Source organism: Ambystoma mexicanum, chromosome 5q (assembly GCF_040938575.1).
Source record: "Ambystoma mexicanum isolate Mex_15411 chromosome 5q, UKY_AmexF1_1, whole genome shotgun sequence".
Taxonomy (NCBI): domain Eukaryota; kingdom Metazoa; phylum Chordata; class Amphibia; order Caudata; family Ambystomatidae; genus Ambystoma; species Ambystoma mexicanum.
The window spans coordinates 1334740760-1334765816 of record NC_090933.1 but is presented as its reverse complement, the minus strand read 5'-3'; the positions used below and the strand labels follow the sequence as shown (position 1 = coordinate 1334765816).

Below are 25057 nucleotides of genomic sequence, written 5' to 3'. Positions count from 1 at the left end.
GGACGTTTTGATCCGTGATGCAGAGTCACCCACGTGATGACGAGGAGGCGGGGTTTGCTAGGGTCCGTTACTCGGAAGGGAACTAGACACTACTCTTTATGAAACGCTCACTTCCTGGTTGCAGGCAGCATCGGGTGAGTGTGTGCGTTCCAGCTCTTGCAGTGAGTGTAACATGCGTTTCTTTTAGCAGCCATCAACTTAGACGCTCTCACCCCTTTGCTGTTATATTGTTAAGAGGAGGAGCCCTTTTGCAACCTCTTGTTGAAAATGAATATTGTAAATACGTGATTTTCTAAACAACATATTATATATAAATATCTAATAATACGCAGAGGCAGTGACTGCTGTGCAGCTGCTGCACAAACCCTGCTCTGTTACAAGTGACTACATATCTAATAATACCTGCGCAGGCAAATGCTCCCAGAGGCAGTGACTACTGTGCAGCTGCTACACAGACCCTGCTCTGGTGCAAGTGACTGCATATCTAATAATACCTGCACAGGCAAATGCCCACAGAGGCAGTGACTGCTGTGCAGCTGCTGCACAGATCCTGCTCTGGTGCAAGTGACTATATATCTAATAATACCTGCACAGCAAATGCTCCCAGAGGCAGTGACTGCTGGGCAGCTCCTGCACAGACCCTGCTCTGGTGCAAATGACTATATATCTAATAATACCTGCACAGCAAATGCTCCCAGAGGCAGTGACTGCTGGGCAGCTCCTGCACAGACCCTGCTCTGGTGCAAATGACTACATATATAATAATACCTGCGCTTGCGAATGCTCCCAGAGGCAGTGACTGCTGTGCAGCTGCTACACAGACCCTGCTCTGGTGCAAGTGACTGTATATAATACCTTCGCAGGCAAATGCTTCCAGAGGCAGTGACTGCTCTTCAGCTGCTGCACAGACCCTGCTCTGGTGCAAGTGACTACATATCTAATAATACCTGCACAGGCAAATGCTCGCAGAGGCAGTGACTGCTGTGCAGCTACATATATAATAATACCTGCATAGGCTAATGCTCCCAGAGGCAGTGACTGCTGTGCAGCTGCTACACAGACCCTGCTCTGGTGCAAGTGACTATATATAATACCTGCACAGGCAAATGCTCACAGAGGCTGTGACTGCTGTGGAGCTGCTGAACAGACCCTGCTATGGTGCAAGTGACTACTTATCTAATAATACCTGCACAGCAAATGCTCAAAGAGGCAGTGACTGCTGTGCAGCTGCTACACAGACCCTGCTCTGGTGCAAGTGACTGCATATCTAATAATACCTGCGCAGGCAAATGCCCGCAGAGGCAGTGACTGCTGTGCAGCTGCTGCACAGATCCTGCTCTGGTGCAAGTGACTATATATCTAATAATACCTGCACAGCAAATGCTCAAAGAGGCAGTGACTGCTGTGCAGCTGCTACACAGACCCTGCTCTGTTGCAAGTGACTGCATATCTAATAATACCTGCACAGGCAAATGCTCACAGAGGCAGTGACTACTGTGCAGCTGCTACACAGACCCTGCTCTGGTGCAAGTGACTATATATAATACCTGCACAGGCAAATGCTCACAGAGGCAGTGACTGCTGTGGAGCTGCTGAACAGACCCTGCTATGGTGCAAGTGACTACTTATCTAATAATACCTGCACAGCAAATGCTCAAAGAGGCAGTGACTGCTGTGCAGCTGCTACACAGACCCTGCTCTGGTGCAAGTGACTGCATATCTAATAATACCTGCGCAGGCAAATGCCCGCAGAGGCAGTGACTGCTGTGCAGCTTCTGCACAGATCCTGCTCTGGTGCAAGTGACTATATATCTAATAATACCTGCACAGCAAATGCTCAAAGAGGCAGTGACTGCTGTGCAGCTGCTACACAGACCCTGCTCTGGTGCAAGTGACTGCATATCTAATAATACCTGCGCAGGCAAATGCCCGCAGAGGCAGTGACTGCTGTGCAGCTGCTACACAGACCCTGCTCTGGTGCAAGTGACTGCATATCTAATAATACCTGCGCAGGCAAATGCCCGCAGAGGCAGTGACTGCTGTGCAGCTGCTGCACAGATCCTGCTCTGGTGCAAGTGACTATATATCTAATAATACCTGCACAGCAAATGCTCAAAGAGGCAGTGACTGCTGTGCAGCTGCTACACAGACCCTGCTCTGGTGCAAGTGACTGCATATATAATAATACCTGCACAGGCAAATGCCCGCAGAGGCAGTGACTGCTGTGCAGCTGCTACACAGACCCTGCTCTGGTGCAAGTGACTGCATATCTAATAATACCTGCACAGGCAAATGCTCACAGAGGAAGTGACTGCTGTGGAGCTGCTACACAGACCCTGCTCTGGTGCAAGTGACTACATATCTAATAATACCTGCACAGGCAAATGCTCACAGAGGAAGTGACTGCTGTGGAGCTGCTGAACAGACTCTGCTATGGTGCAAATGACTACATATCTAATAATACCTGCACAGCAAATGCTCAAAGAGGCAGTGACTGCTGAGCAGCTGCTACACAGACCCTGCTCTGGTGCAAGTGACTGCATATCTAATAATACCTGCGCAGGCAAATGCCCGCAGAGGCAGTGACTGCTGTGCAGCTGCTACACAGACCCTGCTCTGGTGCAAGTGACTGCATATCATCTAATAATACCTGCGCAGGCAAATGCCCGCAGAGGCAGTGACTGCTGTGCAGCTGCTACACTGACCATGCTCTCGTGCAAGTGACTGCATATCTTATAATACCTGCGCAGGCTAATGCTCGTAGAGGCAGTGACTGCTGTGCAGCTGCTGCACAGACCCTGCTCTGGTGCAAGTGACTGCATATCTAATAATACCTGCGCAGGCTAATGCTCCCAGAGGCAGTGACTGCTGTGCAGCTGCTACACTGACCCTGCTCTGGTGCAAGTGACTGCATATCTAATAATACCTGCGCAGGCTAATGCTCGCAGAGGCAGTGACTGCTGTGCAGCTGCTGCACAGACCCTGCTCTGGTGCAAGTGACTACATATCTAATAATACCTGCGCAGGCTAATGCTCCCAGAGGCAGAGACTGCTGTGCAGCTGCTGCACAGACCCTGCTCTGGTGCAAGTGACTACATATCTAATAATACCTGCGCAGGCTAATGCTCGCAGAGGCAGTGACTGCTGTGCAGCTGCTGCACAGACCCTGCTCTGGTGCAAGTGACTACATATCTAATAATACCTACGCAGGCTAATGCTCCAAGAGGCAGTGACTGCTGGGCAGCTCCTGCACAGACCCTGCTCTGGTGCAAATGACTACATATATAATAATACCTGCGCTTGCGAATGCTCCCAGAGGCAGTGACTGCTGTGCAGCTGCTGCACAGATCCTGCTCTGGTGCAAGTGACTATATATCTAATAATACCTGCACAGCAAATGCTCAAAGAGGCAGTGACTGCTGTGCAGCTGCTACACAGACCCTGCTCTGGTGCAAGTGACTGTATATAATACCTTCGCAGGCAAATGCTTCCAGAGGCAGTGACTGCTCTTCAGCTGCTGCACAGACCCTGCTCTGGTGCAAGTGACTACATATCTAATAATACCTGCACAGGCAAATGCTCGCAGAGGCAGTGACTGCTGTGCAGCTACATATTTAATAATACCTGCATAGGCTAATGCTCCCAGAGGCAGTGACTGCTGTGCAGCTGCTACACAGACCCTGCTCTGGTGCAAGTGACTATATATAATACCTGCACAGGCAAATGCTCACAGAGGCAGTGACTGCTGTGGAGCTGCTGAACAGACCCTGCTATGGTGCAAGTGACTACTTATCTAATAATACCTGCACAGCAAATGCTCAAAGAGGCAGTGACTGCTGTGCAGCTGCTACACAGACCCTGCTCTGGTGCAAGTGACTGCATATCTAATAATACCTGCTCAGGCAAATGCCCGCAGAGGCAGTGACTGCTGTGCAGCTGCTGCACAGATCCTGCTCTGGTGCAAGTGACTATATATCTAATAATACCTGCACAGCAAATGCTCAAAGAGGCAGTGACTGCTGTGCAGCTGCTACACAGACCCTGCTCTGTTGCAAGTGACTGCATATCTAATAATACCTGCACAGGCAAATGCTCACAGAGGCAGTGACTACTGTGCAGCTGCTACACAGACCCTGCTCTGGTGCAAGTGACTATATATAATACCTGCACAGGCAAATGCTCACAGAGGCAGTGACTGCTGTGGAGCTGCTGAACAGACCCTGCTATGGTGCAAGTGACTACTTATCTAATAATACCTGCACAGCAAATGCTCAAAGAGGCAGTGACTGCTGTGCAGCTGCTACACAGACCCTGCTCTGGTGCAAGTGACTGCATATCTAATAATACCTGCGCAGGCAAATGCCCGCAGAGGCAGTGACTGCTGTGCAGCTGCTGCACAGATCCTGCTCTGGTGCAAGTGACTATATATCTAATAATACCTGCACAGCAAATGCTCAAAGAGGCAGTGACTGCTGTGCAGCTGCTACACAGACCCTGCTCTGGTGCAAGTGACTGCATATCTAATAATACCTGCGCAGGCAAATGCCCGCAGAGGCAGTGACTGCTGTGCAGCTGCTACACAGACCCTGCTCTGGTGCAAGTGACTGCATATCTAATAATACCTGCGCAGGCAAATGCCCGCAGAGGCAGTGACTGCTGTGCAGCTGCTGCACAGACCTGCTCTGGTGCAAGTGACTATATATCTAATAATACCTGCACAGCAAATGCTCAAAGAGGCAGTGACTGCTGTGCAGCTGCTACACAGACCCTGCTCTGGTGCAAGTGACTGCATATCTAATAATACCTGCGCAGGCAAATGCCCGCAGAGGCAGTGACTGCTGTGCAGCTGCTACACAGACCCTGCTCTGGTGCAAGTGACTGCATATCTAATAATACCTGCGCAGGCAAATGCCCGCAGAGGCAGTGACTGCTGTGCAGCTGCTGCACAGACCTGCTCTGGTGCAAGTGACTATATATCTAATAATACCTGCACAGCAAATGCTCAAAGAGGCAGTGACTGCTGTGCAGCTGCTACACAGACCCTGCTCTGGTGCAAGTGACTGCATATCTAATAATACCTGCACAGGCAAATGCCCGCAGAGGCAGTGACTGCTGTGCAGCTGCTACACAGACCCTGCTCTGGTGCAAGTGACTGCATATCTAATAATACCTGCGCAGGCAAATGCCCGCAGAGGCAGTGACTGCTGTGCAGCTGCTACACAGACCCTGCTCTGGTGCAAGTGACTGCATATCATCTAATAATACCTGCGCAGGCAAATGCCCGCAGAGGCAGTGACTGCTGTGCAGCTGCTACACTGACCATGCTCTCGTGCAAGTGACTGCATATCTTATAATACCTGCGCAGGCTAATGCTCGTAGAGGCAGTGACTGCTGTGCAGCTGCTGCACAGACCCTGCTCTGGTGCAAGTGACTGCATATCTAATAATACCTGCGCAGGCTAATGCTCCCAGAGGCAGTGACTGCTGTGCAGCTGCTACACTGACCCTGCTCTGGTGCAAGTGACTGCATATCTAATAATACCTGCGCAGGCTAATGCTCGCAGAGGCAGTGACTGCTGTGCAGCTGCTGCACAGACCCTGCTCTGGTGCAAGTGACTACATATCTAATAATACCTGCGCAGGCTAATGCTCCCAGAGGCAGAGACTGCTGTGCAGCTGCTGCACAGACCCTGCTCTGGTGCAAGTGACTACATATCTAATAATACCTGCGCAGGCTAATGCTCGCAGAGGCAGTGACTGCTGTGCAGCTGCTGCACAGACCCTGCTCTGGTGCAAGTGACTACATATCTAATAATACTTGCGCAGGCTAATGCTCCCAGAGGCAGTGACTGCTGGGCAGCTCCTGCACAGACCCTGCTCTGGTGCAAATGACTACATATATAATAATACCTGCGCTTGCGAATGCTCCCAGAGGCAGTGACTGCTGTGCAGCTGCTACACAGACCCTGCTCTGGTGCAAGTGACTGTATATAATACCTTCGCAGGCAAATGCTTCCAGAGGCAGTGACTGCTCTTCAGCTGCTGCACAGACCCTGCTCTGGTGCAAGTGACTACATATCTAATAATACCTGCACAGGCAAATGCTTGCAAAGGCAGTGACTGCTGTGCAGCTGCTGCACAGACCCTTCTCTGGTGCAAGTGACTGTATATACAATACCTACACAGGCAAATGCTCACAGAGACAGTGACTGCTGTGAAGCTGCTGCACAGACCCTGCTCTGGTGCAAGTGACTACATATCTAATAATACCTGCACGGGCTAATGCTCGCAGAGGCAGTGACTGCTGGGCAGCTGCTGCACAGACCCTGCTCTGGTGCAAGTGACTACATATCTAATAATACCTGCACAGGCAAATGCTCGCAAAGGCAGTGACTGCTGTGCAGCTGCTGCACAGACCCTGCTCTGGTGCAAGTGACTGTATATACAATACCTGCACAGGCAAATGCTCGCAGAGGCAGTGACTGCTGTGAAGCTGCTGCACAGACCCTGCTCTGGTGCAAGTGACTACATATCTAATAATACCTGCACAGGCTAATGCTCGCAGAGGCAGTGACTGATGTGCAGCTGCTGCACAGACCCTGCTCTGGTGCAAGTGACTACATATCTAATAATACCTGCACAGACAAATGCTCACAGAGGCACTGACTGCTGTGCAGCTGCTGCACAGACCCTGCTGTGGTGCAAGTGACTATCAGGCCGATTCATGGAATAATTAGCGCGGCGCAAGTGGGCAAAAACGTGCGAATCGCAGTGGAATAGCGAAAATCGCAGTGCAAGTGCGAAAATCGCACGAAAAGCAGCGCACGTCGATTCATGGAAGTCCGTGCGCGAGAAAACCAGCGGATGTGCGATAAAAAAGTGCGCCGCGCACGTTGGCGCACAAGCCATCTAACAGCGTGCGCCAGGTCACAGCGAAAATCGCACAGGCCACAGCGAAATTCGCACATAGCGCGGCGCACGCAACAAAAGTAGGCGGAACACGGGCGTAACACTTGGAATGGGGAACAACTTGCAAAAATGTGGGCGTCACGGGGGAAGTACAGGGCACAAGTGCGCGGAACGCCCACACGCTCGCCTACAACACGTATTCATGGAATAGAATAGGGCAAAAAAGCGCACGCTCAAACCAGCGCACAGGCACAAACACGACCGCCACAAGAAAGCAGGCGGTAGCGTCTCTGCGCCTGTAAGAAATGTGCGCCAAAAGGTGCGCCAACAAATAGCACCTATATACAGCCATGATGAATGCCCAATACTGTGGCCCTCCAGGACAAATGACGTGCAAAGGGGTACCCACAAACACAGACACGCGCTGACAGAAAAAAAACATGTGCGTGTATACCGGGGTGCGCGGGAAGTCTCACACGCGAATTGGCCGGGTACGTGGATTACAGGGGTGCGCGGGAAGTCCCACACGCGATTTGTCAGGGTACGTGGATTTCAGGGGTGCGCGGGAAGTTACACACGCGATATGGCCGGGTACGTGGATTTCAGGGGTGCGCGCGAAGTCCCACACGCGATTAGGCAGGGTACATGGATTTCAGGGGTGCGCGGGAAGTTCCACACGCGATTTGGCCGGGTACGTGGATTTCAGGGGTGCGCGGGAAGTCCCACACGATTAGTCAGTGTACGTGGATTGCAGGGGTGCGCGGGAAGATACACACGCGATTTGGCCGTGTACGTGGATTTCAGGGGTGCGCAGGAAGTACCACACGCGATTTGTCAGGGTACGTGGATTTCAGGGGTGCGCGGGAAGTTCCACACGCGATTAGTCAGGGTACGTGGATTGCAGGGGTGCGCGGGAAGTTCCACACGTGATTTGGCCGGGTACGTGGATTACAGGGGTGCGCGGGAAGGCCCACACGCGATTTGTCAGGGTACGTGGATTTCAGGGGTGCGCGGGAAGTTACACACGCGATATGGCCGGGTACCTGGATTTCAGGGGTGCGCGGGAAGTCCCACACTCGATTAGGCAGGGTACGTGGATTTCAGGGGTGCACGGGAAGTTCCACACGCGATTTGGCCGGGTACGTGGATTTCAGGGGTGCGCAGGAAGTCCCACACGCGATTAGTCAGTGTACGTGGATTGCAGGGGTGCGCGGGAAGTTACACACGCGATTTGGCCCTGTACGTGGATTTCAGGGGTGCGCGGGAAGTACCACACGCGATTTGTCAGGGTACGTGGATGTCAGGGGTGCGCGGGAAGTTCCACACGCGATTAGTCAGGGTACGTGGATTGTAGGGGTGCGCGGGAAGTTCCACACACGATTTGGCCGTGTACGTGGATTTCAGGGGTGCGCGGGAAGTTACACACGCGATTTGGCCGGGTACGTGGATGTCAGGGGTGCGCGGGAACTTCCACACGCGATTTGGCCGTGTACGAGGATTTCAGGGGTGCGCGCGAAGTACCACACGCGATTTGTCAGGGTACGTGGATTTCAGGGGTGCGCGGGAAGTTACACACGCGATTTGGCCGGGTACGTGGATTTCAGGGGTGCGCGGGAACTTCCACACGCGATTAGTCAGGGTACGTGGATTGCAGGGGTGCGTGGGAAGTTCCACACGCGATTTGGCCGTGTACGTGGATTTCACGGGTGCGCGGGAAGTTACACACGCGATTTGGCCGGGTACGTGGATTTCAGGGGTGCGCGGGAACTTCCACACGCGATTTGGCCATGTACGTGGATTTCAGGGGTGCGCGGGAAGTACCACACGCGATTTGTCAGGGTACGTGGATTTCAGGGGTGCGCGGGAAGTTACACACGCGATTAGGCTGTGTGCTCCCCGGTATTACCTGTACACCCTCCACGGACCCTGCAGGCAGCACACACCACAGGGGACCACCCTGCACACCTGCTCATGTCTCCCAACACCCCCACCCCCCAGCAGTGCAGGGGCATCCTCCACCAGGCCCCCACCCATGTCTCCCACCACCCCCACCCCCCAGCAGTGCAGGGGCATCCTCCACCAGGCCCCCACCCATGTCTCCCACCACCCCCACCCCCCAGCAGTGCAGGGGCATCCTCCACCAGGCCCCCACCCATGTCTCCCACCACCCCCACCCCCCAGCCACCAGGGGCACCCTCCACCAGGCCCCCACCCATGTCACCCACCACCCCCACCCCCCAGCAGTGCAGGGGCATCCTCCACCAGGCCCGCACCCATGTCTCCCACCACCCCCACCCCCCAGCAGTGCAGGGGCATCCTCCACCAGGCCCCCACCCCCCAGCAGTGCAGGGGCATCCTCCACCAGGCCCCCACCCATGTCTCCCACCACCCCCACCCCCAGCAGTGCAGGGGCATCCTCCACCAGGCCCGCACCCATGTCTCCCACCACCCCCACCCCCCAGCAGTGCAGGGGCAGCCTCCACCAGGCCCCCACCCATGTCTCCCACCACCCCCACCTCCCAGCCACCAGGGGCACCCTCCACCAGGCCCCCACCCATGTCACCCACCACCCCCACCCCCCAGCAGTGCAGGGGCATCCTCCACCAGGCCCCCCACCCATGTCTCCCACCACCCCCACCCCCCAGGGGCACCCTCCACCAGGCCCCCACCCATGTCACCCACCACCCCCAGCCACCAGGGGCACCCTCCACCAGGCCCCCACCCATGTCTCCCACCACCCCCACCCCCCAGCACTGTGGGGCACCTGCCAGCAGGCCCCCACCCATGTCTCCCACCACCCCCACCCCCCAGCCACCAGGGGCACCCTCCACCAGGCCCCCACCCATGTCACCCACCACCCCCCAGCCACCAGGGGCACCCTCCAACAGGCCCCCACCCATGTCTCCCACCACCCCCACCCCCCAGCACTGTGGGGCACCTGCCAGCAGCCCCCACCCATGTCTCCCACCACCCCCACCCCCCAGCCACCAGGGGCACCCTCCACCAGGCCCCCACCCATGTCACCCACCACCCCCACCCCCCAGCAGTGCAGGGGCATCCTCCACCAGGCCCCACCCATGTCTCCCACCACCCCCACCCCCCAGCCACCAGGGGCACCCTCCACTAGGCCCCCACCCATGTCACCTACCACCCCCACCCCCCAGCCACCAGGGGCACCCTCCACCAGGCCCCCACCCATGTCACCCACCACCCTCACCCCCCAGCCTCCAGGGGAACCCTCCACCAGGCCCCCACCCATGTCTCCCACCACCCCCACCCCCCAGCACTGTGGGGCACCTGCCAGCAGGCCCCCACCCATGTCTCCCACCACCTCCACCCCCCAGCAGTGCAGGGGCATCCTCCACCAGGCCCCCACCCATGTCTCCCACCACCCCCACCCCCCAGCCACCAGGGGCATCCTCCATCAGGCCCCCACCCATGTCTCCCACCACCCCCACCCCCCAGCAGTGCAGGGGCATCCTCCACCAGGCCCCCACCCATGTCTCCCCCCACCCCCCAGCAGTGCAGGGGCATCCTCCACCAGGCCCCCACCCATGTCTCCCACCACCCCCACCCCCCAGCCACCAGGGGCATCCTCCACCAGGCCCCCACCCATGTCACCCACCACCCCCACCCCCCAGCAGTTCAGGGGCATCCTCCACCAGGCCCCCACCCATGTCTCCCACCACCTCCACCCCCCAGCAGTGCAGGGGCATCCTCCACCAGGCCCCCACCCATGTCTCCCACCACCCCCACCCCCCAACAGTGCAGGGGCATCCTCCACCAGGCCCCCACCCATGTCTCCCACCACCCCCACCCCCCAGCAGTGCAGGGGCAGCCTCCACCAGGCCCCCACCCATGTCTCCCACCACCCCCACCCCCCAGCCACCAGGGGCACCCTCCACCAGGCCCCCACCCATGTCACCCACCACCCCCATCCCCCAGCAGTGCAGGGGCATCCTCCACCAGGCCCCCACCCATGTCTCCCACCACCCCCACCCCCCAGCCACCAGGGGCACCCTCCACCAGGCCCCCACCCATGTCACCCACCACCCCCACCCCCCAGCCACCAGGGGCACCCTCCACCAGGCCCCCACCCATGTCTCCCACCACCCCCACCCCCCAGCACTGTGGGGCACCTGCCAGCAGGCCCCCACCCATGTCTCCCACCACCCCCACTCCCCAGCCACCAGGGGCACCCTCCACCAGGCCCCCACCCATGTCACCCACCACCCCCACCCCCCAGCAGTGCAGGGGCATCCTCCACCAGGCCCCCACCCATGTCTCCCACCACCCCCAGCCACCAGGGGCACCCTCCACCAGGCCCCCACCCATGTCACCCACCACCCCCACCCCCCAGCCACCAGGGGCACCCTCCACCAGGCCCCCACCCATTACTCCAACCACCCCCACCCCCCAGCACTGTGGGGCACCTGCCAGCAGGCCCCCACCCATGTCTCCCACAACCCCCAGCCACCAGGGGCACCCTCCACCAGGCCGCCACCCATGTCACCCACCACCCCACCCCCCAGAAGTGCAGGGGCATCCTCCACCAGGCCCCCACCCATGTCTCCCACCACCCCCACCCACCAGCCACCAGGGGCACCCTCCACCAGGCCCCCACCCATGTCACCCACCACCCCCACCCCCCAGGGGCACCCTCCACCAGGCCCCCACCCATGTCACCCACCACCCCCACCCCCCAGCCACCAGGGGCACCCTCCACCAGGCCCCCACCCATGTCTCCCACCAACCCCACCCCCCAGCACTGTGGGGCACCTGCCAGCAGGCCCATGTCTCCCACCACCCCCACCCCCCAGCAGTGCAGGGGCATCCTCCACCAGGCCCCCACCCATGTCTCCCACCACCCCCACCCCCCAGCAGTGCAGGGGCATCCTCCACCAGGCCCCCACCCATGTCTCCCACCACCCCCACCCCCAGCAGTGCAGGGGCATCCTCCACCAGGCCCCCACCCATGTCTCCCACCACCCCCACCCCCCAGCAGTGCAGGGGCATCCTCCACCAGGCCCCCACCCATGTCTCCCACCACCCCCAGCCACCAGGGGCACCCTCCACCAGGCCCCCACCCATGTCACCCACCACCCCCACCCCCCAGCCACCAGGGGCACCCTCCACCAGGCCCCCACCCATGTCACCCACCACCCCCACCCCCCAGCCACCAGGGGCACCCTCCACCAGGCCCCCACCCATGTCACCCACCACCCCCACCCCCCAGCCACCATGGGCACCCTCCACCAGGCCCCCACCCATGTCACCCACCACCCCCACCCCCCAGCCACCAGGGGCACCCTCCACCAGGCCCCCACCCATGTCACCCACCACCACCACCCCCCAGCCACCAGGGGCACCCTCCACCAGACCCCCACCCATGTCTCCCACCACCCCCACTCCCCAGCACTGTGGGGCACCTGCCAGCAGGCCCCCACCCATGTCTCCCACCACCCCCACCCCCCAGCAGTGCAGGGGCATCCTCCACCAGGCCCCCACCCATGTCTCCCACCACCCCCACCAGTGCATGGGCAGCCTCCACCAGGCACCCACACATGTCCCCCTGCCCCCAGGTCCTGACGATACTCAATCATGGCAGTAATGGGCAGCATACCCAGCACAAACACCCAGGCAAGGATTGCATCCACCCACATAGTGAATGCAATTACATGATACAACCCCAATGGCAAGTATGTAAATTAACACATGTCCGTCACACACACATACACAATGGGTGCAAGTGAATGTCAAAACCCATATCATGACATGTATGAAACCAATGAGAAAATACCACAAGTGAAAGTTAAAAAAACATGTATTAAAGATGAAAAATAAGTAAACAAATCAAACATACAACAATGGGGATAACAAAATAAATGGTCCATGTCCGAGAACAAATGTAAAAATAAAAAAAACAAAGTAATCCAAAAACAAATGTTGTCCAAAGCAATGTCATGTGGAAGGAAAATAATGAAAAACCATTTCCTCATGGTGAACACAATAATCAATAAAAAAAATGTTTCTTCAAAAAGCAAACTATATACACGAATATTCCAGGGTCCATGAGCCCAACACCATAAATGAAACCTACTACTACCTAATGAAAAAAATATATACAAAAAAGTGGCCATTGTCCGAGCGGTCCAAAAAAATAAAAATGAATAAAGGAAACCTAACACTAACTAACTAAATAACTATATACAAAGGCAGCGGGCAAGTCCTGCGGCTCACTCGGTGATGTTGCTGGCCAGGGCATCATCGAACTCCATGTCGATGTCCTGGAGGCGGGACTCTGTCCTGGCCCCGAGGTCTCGCAGGGATAACCCCATGTTCAGCTCAAACTCCCTGCGAGCTTCCTCGAGGCACTCAGCCCGCCTCAACGCCCGACGCATGGAGAACTCCGCCCTGACCATGGTGAGCCGCTCCTCTTCCGCCCGCTGCCGCTCTGCACCTATCCGCTGGACCAACTGCTCCCACACGGAAGACACCACCATCCCAGGGTTGCCCTGCCCTCCGGCCGATGACTGCCCCTCTGATCTTGATGGCCCCGAGCCATGATGCCTCCCATGTCGAGCCTGCTGCTGCCTCTGACGCCACTGCCTCTGCCAGCACGACGGCATCCAGGCTGATGGAAACCACCGACGCTGTCGTGCACGTGCCCTGCCCGATGATGCTGTCACATCTTCCATCTGCTGGGGTCCAGTTGCTGTGTTGTCCACCCCTGCTGGACCTCCGACTCCCAACTGTGGCAGGGATGGGATCCCCACCGAGCTGGCTGCATTGGTCGGGGCAGGTCCACAGGGGGCCCTGGTGGCATCTGGGCCGGAAGACGGCAAGGAGAACGACTGGTGTATAGCCTGCACAGAGGAGGAGAGGGCCGCCAGATTGGCCAACACATGCAGCAAACCCCCGAACATGGCCGATCCCAATTGGGCCACGTCGGCACGGTGCACTTCGTGATGACGTGCGTGCTCCTCCCGGGAAGCATGCACGGCATCACGAATCACAGCCGTGCGCATCGCGACCCCAATCAGGACCTTCTCCACACGGCCAGGGGTTCCCACGTCCGCAGGTGGAGGGGAGTCAGGTGACATGGACATCCCCTCTACCTGCGGACGGGCCTGGGACGGGGCATCCCTGCTGGTGCATGGTGGTGCACTCACAGGGTCAGGGACAGCGACATGCACAGGCCCCTCCACGGTGACCTGTGCTGCCTCCTGCCCCTGGCCCTGGACTGCACCACTTGCACCAGCAGGGATGCCCCCACCAGGCCCCATGTGTGCCCCAGTGGCGGCCTCCTCCTCCTCTGTGCAAACCACCAACCTGGATGGCTCCTCACCGTCTCCCACCGTAGCAGGCCCCTGTGGGGGCTCACCCACCCCTTCCGCTGCAGCCGTGGGGGCATCCCCGCCGCCTTGCTCCACAGCGCCGTCTCCGCCCTCTTCTTCACTAGCCGCTGCGTAGAGGGAGACAAAGAACACAAGCATCAGGGTACTGTACAATGGTCCCCTAGACAGGAAGCAATAGCAGATGAGCACCATTGTCAAAGTACACTTCCATCATGTCCCTCCACAACACATGGGTCAGTCCAGGCAAAACACACACAGTAACAGGCATGGTGCATGCCATGGACATTTCCATGCATGTCCAATGGACTCTTGAAACATTCAATGATATGTAACTCACATGCATCATGGCTCATGCCTATCACATGCACACACTTCACCTCAGTCACATCCATCTGGCCCCAAACACACCAAACACAGCGGATACAAGGGTAATTTGGCTGCTTCACTGAATCTGTGCATTGTCACACACATGTGTCATGCATCCATGGCATGCACAAGTCACAGACACGCAGGTCAGGCACACAGACATGGCTACCATATATGTACCTGGCATCAGCACCCATCCCTCACCCCCACCCATGTCCAGGTACAGAGACTGGCATGCTCTCATGTTCAAAATCTGCATATGGCTCCCCATGCGGCATTTGAACACATGCAACAACCATGTGGGTCACACATCACTGGTCGCACATGCATTACTATGATGTCCCTGCACACATACATGCATACATGGCCTATGGCACACATACAGGCAAGTATCATAGAACCAGCACACCGCAACATGCCCTGTCTCACACAGTAATGCTTGGACACTTACCGCTCAACTCCAGACGGGCCTCCCTCTCAAGGATCTGGGCGTGGAGCGCTGGGCGTACGCGTTCCAGGACCCTCATCTGGATGGAACTCATGCGGCCCCGGCCCCCCTCCACGAGGCGCCGGGCCTTCACAAGGGTCCTGGACCTCAAGTCCTCCCAGCGCTTCTTGATCTTCTGGACGTTGCGGGTTGCCACCCCCTCCGCGTTGATGGCAACCACACAGTCGGCCCAGATCCTCTCCCGTCCTTCCTTGCTGGCGCGGGACGTTCCAAAGAGGGCATCATACTGCCCCAGGACATGCTCCACCAGGACACCAACTTCGGTGGCAGTGAAGCTGGTGCCCCTCTGCCCCTCTGGCCTGGGGTTGCCACTGGTGCCAGATGTGGAAGTGCCCGACATGGCAACCCCAGAGGCAGGTGTGTGTGGGCAACTGGGTCCTGGGGCTGTGCTGTGGAGCGATGTAATCCCAGTCGGGAGTCTTCAGTTCCAGCAGGGGTGGACACAGCAACTGGACCCCTGCAGATGGCTGATGTGCAGGCACCAAATGGCAGGGCACGGTGGCAGCAGGCAGGCAGGCAGCAGCAGATGGCACGTGGGAGGCTGCTCGGGGCACTGGGGGGCAGTAACTCGGCCTTCTGGGCAGGAGCGTGGTTTTCCGTGTGTTTTCGCGTGGCCAGCTTGATACGGAGTGATTTGGCACGTGAAAATCCTGCAATTCAGCGTGAAATCCGAGGAAAGGCACTTAGTGCGTAAGCGCGTCAGCACGCATACGCGATTCTATTGGACCAGAGTCCTTCAGCGCGTAAGCGCGTCTGTGACGTGACCCGCACGGGTGTTCCCCACTCAGCACGTGATGACGGAGCACACGTGGAAATACTGCACGTCAGAGTGTCATCGCGTGTAATTGGACAAAAGTGCGCGTACACGCGATTGGCCTATGTACGTGTATTTCAGGGGTGCGCGGGCACTTACACACGCAAGTACGTCAGCGCACCTGTATCCCGTGGTGCGTGGGAATTTCCACACGCTATTGGACTGGGAACTGGATTCCAGGGGTGCGCGGGTCACACGCTCGCCTAGAACACACGCAAAGCATACATTTGCGCACTTTAACAATAACAAGCTCAGACGCCAGGATGAACATACCGTTCCTAGCAGCAGTGGCAGTGGGCTACCAAAGGAGGAGGAGGAGGATAGTCAGGGCCAGAATATTCACACCCAGAACCAGCCTTTTAGGGATGCCTGATGACCCAGGTGTATGGGAGGTACAGATTTCCACCACACATAATACTGGACCTGGTGAGTGAGTGGGAGGATGACCTCACATCACCCACCCTGTGCTCCCAAGCACTCAGCCCCCTGGAGAAGGTCCTCAATGTACTGCACTTCTTAGCCACTGGATCATTTCAGCGGACAAGTGCCATAGTGGGTGGGGTGTCACAGGCCACCCGGTCGCGCTGCCTACACCAGGTCTTGAACATCATCACTGCACGCCCATCAGTCCGCAGGCACATATACCTGCCCAGAACACCTGCAGAAAGGCATGCTGCCGCCCTGGATTTTTACGGTGTGGCACGATTCCCCAAAGTGCTAGGTGCCATCGACTGCACCCATGTGGCTCTACGTCCCCCCAGGGCATCTGAGCACATCTATAGGAACTGCAAGCACTGGCATTCCATCAATGTGCAGGTAGCATGTAATGCCAAGGGAATCATCACCTCAGTATATGCCAACTATCCCGGGTCCACCCACGACAGCTTCATTTACCGAATGTCCACCCTAAGCCGGGACCTAGAAGCTGGGCGGCATGGCGATACATGGCTGCTTGGTGAGTATGTATGCCACTGCACATGCATGCATGTTGGATACTGAGCAAGGTCACAACCCCACCAATGATACCAATCACCACCTCCACAGGGGACAGTGCCTACCCTCTCAGCCCCCACATGATGACGCCAATTTGGAACCCCACCACGCCACCCGAGGTAAGATATAACACAGCCCACATTACGACCCGGGGCATAGTGGAGCGCACATTCGGAGTGCTAAAGTCACGCTTTCGCTCCCTTGACCGTTCTGGCGGGCAGCTGTTATACGCTCCCCCAGTAGTGTGCAGGATCATAGTGGCAGCATGTGTCCTGCACAACGTTGCAACACGCCGGGGCCTGGCCGTGGACATGGTGGTGGCCCCACATCCCCAACCACATGCACAGCCGCTGCGCATGGGAGGGGAAAGGGCACGGGGGGAGGCAGCCCGTACACAGCTAGTGGCTAATTACTTCACATAGTGATCACACCCCTGTGGAGTGCACACTGGCCTGGCACATTCCATATGACAATCAATGATGACTCAACCTGACACTGATCCTGAATGTCTGGAGATTCAACCGTGAAAAGCATATCAGCCTGAGATTGTTCACCTGGAAGTGTTACAATGTGTGCATCCCTACCCACACACACCACCAATGCAGTTTTGTGAAGAAACACATTCAAGCAGCTAAAATGAATACCCACTTGCTAAATGCAACAAGAGGACAGTGCCATGTCACCCAACCCATCTCCAGCACCGCCACACAACACACCGTGCCATGTCATGCTATGTGCAGGTAAACAAAGTAATCCCCACAACATGACAAGTGTCACGATGTACAGTGTCCCCAATTGAAACTTGCTACACCTGAAATGCTCACTGTAATGCAGGACCAACAACAAACTTGAGCAGGTACTACCATTAACATGACTTCACTAATGTAATAAATCAGTAGTCTCACCACCTGGAAATACCTGCACTCCCACCACTTCCAACTGTACAGTGTTGGCGCCATGTAGAGTTGTAGGTGCACTGCTGCCAACAAGGACCCCATCTCCAGACTAGAGGGCCTTGTGTAGACATGAGGAAGGGACCTGCAAATTGGGAGGCAGACACAGATGATGAGTTACACATCAATGCAACATGCAGTGTACAACAGAACAGCAATATGCACTAGGAATGTATACACAGTATTGACTAGACTACCCACACATGTAGTGGGAGTCCAATGTCACCATGTACTTCAATGTCACTTGGGCACACCCTTTGCAAGCCCATGGAAACGGGAAGCAGGAGGGGTGTGTGTGACTCAAACCCAGGCATCTGAACCAAATACATGACAAGCCTGCATGTGCCCAGCCACAATGCAGCGTATGCCCACAGGAACCACGGAAGCCAACAAATTGTCCCAAAAAAATTGGGAAAAATATAAAAATAAAAATAAAAATAAAAAAAAATCAAAAATGGCCATTAATGGGCCCGGGGGGTTGGGGAGGCCACCCAGGAGGTCCGAGGACAGGGTGCACACCAAAACCCACCTGTGTGGATCCTGGGAAAAAAAAACACCTCCATGGGCTCATGGCCCACACGGCTACCCTGTTGTGGGAGTATCACTGCTGTCGCTATTATCACCCTGTGCAGCTGCATCCGGAGGTGTTTGCACTATGGGAGGCAGCCCACGCAAGGCCCTACTCTGTTCCTCCATGGCTGCAAGCATGCGGGTGTGGTAGGTCTCGTTCTGGAGGATGAGGGTGCGGAGGTCCCCATGCAACAACTCACGGGATGCCCGGACCTCCGCCCTTGTTGCTTGCATCTCAGCTGAGAGCGTACGGGTGAGACGCTCCAGCTGCTGTTCTGTCCTTTGGTGTGTTGAAGCCTCAAGCTCAACAAGAGTCGTCCTGAGTTGATGGAGCTCCTGCCTCAGGGCTTCCCTGTGGCCCGGGGACTCTATGGAGATGGCCTCCTGCAGAGTCGCCAGTGCTGCCTGCCTGTTCCTGTTGGACGCCAACATGTCCTCCCTGTGTGACTGGCAGATGGAGTCGGTTGCCTGCTCTAGTCGCTCCATCAGCCTTTCAGGGGGGACAATGGAAGTGGCCACCCTATCCATGGCCTGAGCCATCATCTCGGATGATGCTGCCTGTTGGGTAGCCATACCGTAAATGGATTGCTCCCATGCGGTATTGCCAGGTGGCGTACGGCCACCACGTCGGCGGGCACCACACCTGTCTGGGGCAAGGCGGACTGCGCCTTGCTGTGCTGGCACTGCCTGAGCCTGCAGGACTGCATTCCCCCTCTGATCTGCTGGCCCAGGAACAGGATCAGATGTCGCGGAGTGTGACCCTGCATCCGTAACCACCAAAGGCCTAGCTGCCAACACTGACATCCCCATTGAGGGTTCTGACCCTGGTGCAGGTGGGTGGGACAGAAAAGAATCCCTCCCTGGAACACTCACCTGCGACGGCACGTAGGTCTCATCATCCGAATCAACAGCTGAGTACAGCTCGGGGGAGGTGCAGCCAGAGACACTCCTTGAGAGCACGACCTGCAGCACTTGTGGGTTCTCACCCACCAGCACACCACGTCCCTCACTGGTGGTTGGTCGGCCCTCGGACCCCTCCTGGCTCTGCACCATCTCCACAACCCCAGCAGTATCAGGTACGTCTTCCCCTGCAAAGACATAATAACAAAGAAATGGAAACAGGCATTAGCACCATGGCACACAATGAGGGCTGAGAAGCAAGAGAACCAGTACTTGATTGACACATGTCCCACATGACTAAGACCCTCCCATGCATGCACCCTCACTGCGTATGAAGGGCAGGCAAATGGCACACACTGATGACACAAAGATGGAAGATGAACACATTTCCTGCATGCTGCCTGGCAGTGGCATCACACATTGGCCTGTGATTGCCAGGTGACACACACATGCCATCACACAGATGGCATGTACCATTGCTATTGAGGCAAGATGGGGAGGAGGGCAGCACTTATTCATTCAGTCCAGTTCCCGCATGTAATAGCTTTTCTAAATCAAACAGGTCTGATTTTCACCTGGAGCTGGCAGTCCCAAATGGTCCAATTGCACAGGGACATGTGTGAACATATGATATCCAGGTAACAAAGTCACTCCACTTTACCATAGCCATGCCAGGCATGTGACTAGAGGACTGAGAAATGCCTAGTATAAGTGGTGGAATGCTAACAATCTGTCTAAATGAACAGAGAAAAATAAGCAACAATGTTGTGGCAAGGTGACACTTCAAGGGCAACTGGCGTGCTGTTGGGCTAGATGTCTACTGTTGGCAGAAGGGATACTGCAATGGCCAAATGCAACTGCGCAGGATGTATTGCATGAAGCACATGGCTGACCCATACGACTCAGGCGCACACACTCTCACCTGGCACACAAACAGAAGCCCTCACACACACACCATGCACATGGATGACACACACATGCATGTGCACTCACCGGACAATGCCTCGTAATCAGGCAGATCTCCCACGCCTTGGATCTGTTCCTCCGTGACGTAGGTCCCAGCGACTGACTCATGTGGAGTGAGTTCCATGTCTACTACTGGAGACCCACCTCCAGTCACTAGAGTTGCGGCATGACTTGAGGCCAGCTTCTTCTTTGCCCTGCGCTTTAGGTCATTCCAGCGCTTATAGCAATCATTTGCTGTGCCCCTCACGATTCCAAGGGCACTTACGATGTCCGCAACGGTCTGCCAGTGTGCCTGGCGTTGTGCAGGTGTGGTCTTGGATCCTGCAACAATGACCATCTCGTTATCATGTCCGGACACATACTCGAAAAGTGCATTCAGTTCATCATCCGTGAAGCTGGGCTTCCTCGACGGGCCGGACTGTGTAGCCGTGTCTGGGGCATCAGCCTGTGCCGGACGAGCACTCTTCCTCTTCCGCTTGGAAGGTGGTGGTGATCCTGAGTGTCCTGCGCCGCTCTGGACACTAGGGGCAGGAGCCCTGGTGGGCTCTGTATCAGGTGTGTGGGATTGCACACTCAGCATGGGAGTTGGTGCAGGCATTGGCTCAAGTGTAATGGTGTCAGGGGGAATGTCAGCAGGATGGACTAGGACCGACACTGTCGTGGCTGGGTGTGTGAGAGCTGGGGTGGATGGAGCCGCAGCTGCCCCTGCAACCTCTCCGCCCTGCCTACTTGGGGCAGCAGATGACCTTGCTGCCCCAGATCCACGTGGCATGATGGCATCAACGTGCACCAGCGCACGTGTCGTAGCCCTGCTGACCTGGAAGTCAGCCATGGAGTCAGCCAGGTCTGGTGCCACAATGGGCTGGTCCAACAAGGGCTGAGCATGGATGGTGTCAGCCACATCAGCCTCAATGGGAGGGGGGGGGGGATTATGGGTGCCCGTGACTGGTCCTCCACACATGGGGGGACAGGCTCACCCTGCAAGTTACGACCACGTCCCCTACTGGATCCACCACGGCCACCACTTGTGGCTCTTCCACCTTTGCCACCCTTACGGAATCCTCGCCTGGGAGTACGAACTTGAAACGCCGTGAAGTAAATTGCGTGTGAAACGACAAGAAGTACAGAATTCACCCACTCGCTCTCCACGAAAAGCAGTACAAGGAATTGGTGTTCTACACGTACCTTATATGCAGGCCCACACGTACAGCGTCACTTACGCGGCGTGTACGTGCTAGGCCCATTCCCACCAATTACACGCTTTGTCACTTCTGCGTGTAGGTCCATTTGCACCAATTACACGCTTTGTCACTTCTGCGTGTAGGTCCATTTGCACCAATTACACGCTTTGACACTTCTGCGTGTAGGTCCATTTGCACCAATTACACGCTTTGACACTTCTGCGTGTAGGGCTATTTCCACCAATAACACGCTTTGACACTCGAACGTGTCACGCAACTTTTTCCTACACGTGCACGTGACTTCATAGACGCGCATACGCTAGTGACGCGTTTACGCGCTAAGGGCCTTTCATCGATTTACCCGCAGACGTGTGGGATTTTCACGTGCAAAATCACTCACTACGTATCAAGCTGTCCACGCGTTCACACACGAAAGACCACGCTCCTGCCCAGGAGGCCAAATTACTGCCCCCCAGAGCCCTGAGCACGCTCCCACCTGCCATCTGCTGCTGCCTGACTGCCTGCTGCCCACGTGCCCTGCCATTTGCTGCCTGCACATCAGCCAGGGGTGCTGTTGCTGTGACCACCCCTGCTGGAACCAAAGGCTCCTGACTGCTTTTCCGTCGCCCCACAGCCCAGCCCCAGGACCCAGTTGCCCACCCACTCCTGCCTCTGGGGTTGCCATGTCGGGCACTACAACATCTGGCACCAGTGGCAACCCCCGGCCAAGGAGGCAGAGGGGCACCAGCTTCAGTGCCAGGGAAGTTGGTGTCCTGGTGGAGGATGCCCCTGGTGGCTGGGGGGTGGGGGTGGTGGGAGAAATTTGTTGGACATGGGTGGGGGCCTGCTGGCAGGTGCCCCACAGCGCTGGGGGGTGGGGGTGGTAGGAGACATGGGTGGGGGCCTGGTGGAGGGTGCCCCTGGTGGCTGGTGGGTGGGGGTGGTGGGAGACATGAGTTGGGCATGAGTGGGGGCCTGGTGGAGGGTGCCCCTTGTGGCTGGGGGGTGGGGGTGGTGGGAGACATGATTTGGGCATGAGTGGGGGCCTGGTGGAGGGTGCCCCTGGTGGCTGGGGGGTGGGGGTGGTGGGAGACATGGGTTGGACATGGGTGGGGGTGGTGGGAGACATGGGTGGGGGCCTGGTGGAGGCTGCCCCTGCACTGCTGGGGGGTGGGGGTGGTGGGTGACATAGGTGGGGGCCTGGTGGAGGGTGCCCCTGGTGGCTGGGGGGTGGGGGTGGTGGGAGACATGGGTGGGGGCCTGGTGGAGGATGTCCCTGCACTGCTGGGGGGTGGGGGTGGTGGGAGACATGGGTTGGACATGGGTGGGGGCCTGCTGGCAGGTGCCCCACAGCGCTGGGGGGTGGTGGTGGTAGGAGACATGGGTTGGGGCCTGGTGGAGGGTGCCCCTGCACTGCTGGGGGGTGGGGGTGGTGGGAGACATGGTTTGGACATGGGTGGGGGCCTGCTGGCAGGTGCCCCACAGCACTGGGGGGTGGTGGTGGTAGGAGACATGGGTGGGGGCCTGGTGGAGGGTTCCCCTGGTGGCTGGGGGGTGGGGGTGGTGGGAGACATGGGTGGGGGCCTGGTGGTGGGTGCCCCTGGTGGCTGTTGGGTGGGGGTGGTGGGAGACATGGGTTGGACATGGGTGGGACATGGGTGGGGGCCTGCTGGCAGGTGCCCCACAGCGCTGGGGGGTGGTGGTGGTAGGAGACATGGGTGGGGGCCTGGTGGAGGGTGCCCCTGGTGGCTGGGGGGTGGGGGTGGTGGGAGACATGGGTGGGGGCCTGGTGGAGGCTGCCCCTGGTGGCTGGGGGGTGGGGGTGGTGGGAGACATGGGTGGGGGCCTGGTGGAGGCTGCCCCTGCACTGCTGGGGGGTGGGGGTGGTGGGAGACATGGGTTGGACATGGGTGGGGGCCTGCTGGCAGGAGCCCCACAGCGCTGGGGGGTGGGGGCGGTAGGAGACATGGGTGGGGGCCTGCTGGCAGGTGCCCCACAGCGCTGGGGGGTGGGGGTGGTAGGAGACATGGGTGGGGGCCTGGTGGAGGGTGCCCCTGGTGGCTGGGGGGTGGGGGTGGTGGGAGACATGAGTTGGGCATGAGTGGGGGCCTGGTGGAGGGTGCCCCTGGTGGCTGGGGGTGGTGGGAGACATGCGTTGGACATGGGTGGGGGCCTGCTGGCAGGTGCCCCACAGCGCTGGGGGGTGGGGGTGGTGGGAGACATGGGTGGGGGCCTGGTGGAGGCTGCCCCTGCACTGCTGGGGGGTGGGGGTGGTGGGTGACATGGGTGGGGGCCTGGTGGAGGGTGCCCCTGGTGGCTGGGGGGTGGGGGTGGTGGGAGACATGGGTGGGGGCCTGGTGGAGGCTGCCCCTGCACTGCTGGGGGGTGGGGGTGGTGGGAGACATGGGTTGGACATGGGGGGGCCTGCTGGCAGGTGCCCCACAGCGCTGGGGGGTGGTGGTGGTAGGAGACATGGGTGGGGGCCTGGTGGAGGGTGCCCCTGCACTGCTGGGGGGTGGGGGTGGTGGGAGACATGGGTTGGACATGGGTGGGGGCCTGCTGGCAGGTGCCCCACAGCGCTGGGGGGTGGTGGTGGTAGGAGACATGGGTGGGGGCCTTGTGGAGGGTGCCCCTGGTGGCTGGGGGTGGGGGTGGTGGGAGACATGGGTGGGGGCCTGGTGGTGGGTGCCCCTGGTGGCTGGTGGGTGGGGGTGGTGGGAGACATGGGTTGGACATGGGTGGGGGCCTGCTGGCAGGTGCCCCACAGCGCTGGGGGGTGGTGATAGGAGACATGGGTGGGGGCCTGGTGGAGGGTGCCCCTGGTGGCTGGGGGGTGGGGGTGGTGGGAGACATGGGTGGGGGCCTGGTGGTGGGTGCCCCTGGTGGCTGGGGGGTGGGGTGGTGGGAGACATGAGTTGGGTATGAGTGGGGGCCTGGTGGAGGGTGCCCCTGGTGGCTGGGGGGTGGGGGTGGTGGGAGACATGGGTTGGACATGGGTGGGGGCCTGCTGGCAGGTGCCCCACAGCGCTGGGGGGTGGGGGTGGTAGGAGACATGGGTGGGGGCCTGGTGGTGGGTGCCCCTGGTGGCTGGGGGGTGGGGGTGGTGGGAGACATGAGTTGGGCATGAGTGGGGGCCTGGTGGAGGCTACCCCTGGTGGCTGGGGGGTGGGGGTGGTGGGTGACATGGGTGGGGGCCTGGTGGAGGGTGCCCCTGGTGGCTGGGGGGTGGGGGTGGTGGGAGACATGTTTGGGGGCCTGGTGGAGGCTGCCCCTGCACTGCTGGGGGGTGGGGGTGGTGGGAGACATGGGTGGGGGCCTGGTGGAGGCTGCCCCTGGTGGCTGGGGGGTGGGGGTGGTGGGAGACATGAGTTGGGCATGAGTGGGGGCCTGGTGGAGGCTGCCCCTGGTGGCTGGGGGTGGGGGCCTGGTGGAGGGTGCCCCTGGTGGCTGGGGGGTGGGGGTGGTGGGAGACATGGGTGGGGGCCTGGTGGAGGCTGCCCCTGCACTGCTGGGGGGTGGGGGTGGTAGGAGACATGGGTG

General features: G+C 58.4%; 1 protein-coding gene across 4 annotated transcripts in view; it reads left to right on the top strand.

The window, feature by feature from the left end:
• Window positions 1-40: 40 nt before the first annotated feature.
• Window positions 41-25057, top strand: part of LOC138498092 (zinc finger protein 268-like) — a 104214-nt gene continuing 79197 nt past the window's right edge. For all 4 annotated transcript variants that reach the window (XM_069621940.1, XM_069621941.1, XM_069621938.1 and 1 more), the window contains exon 1: window positions 41-134. The gene's annotated coding sequence lies outside the window, so the exon portion shown is untranslated. The remainder of the gene's footprint in view (window positions 135-25057) is intronic.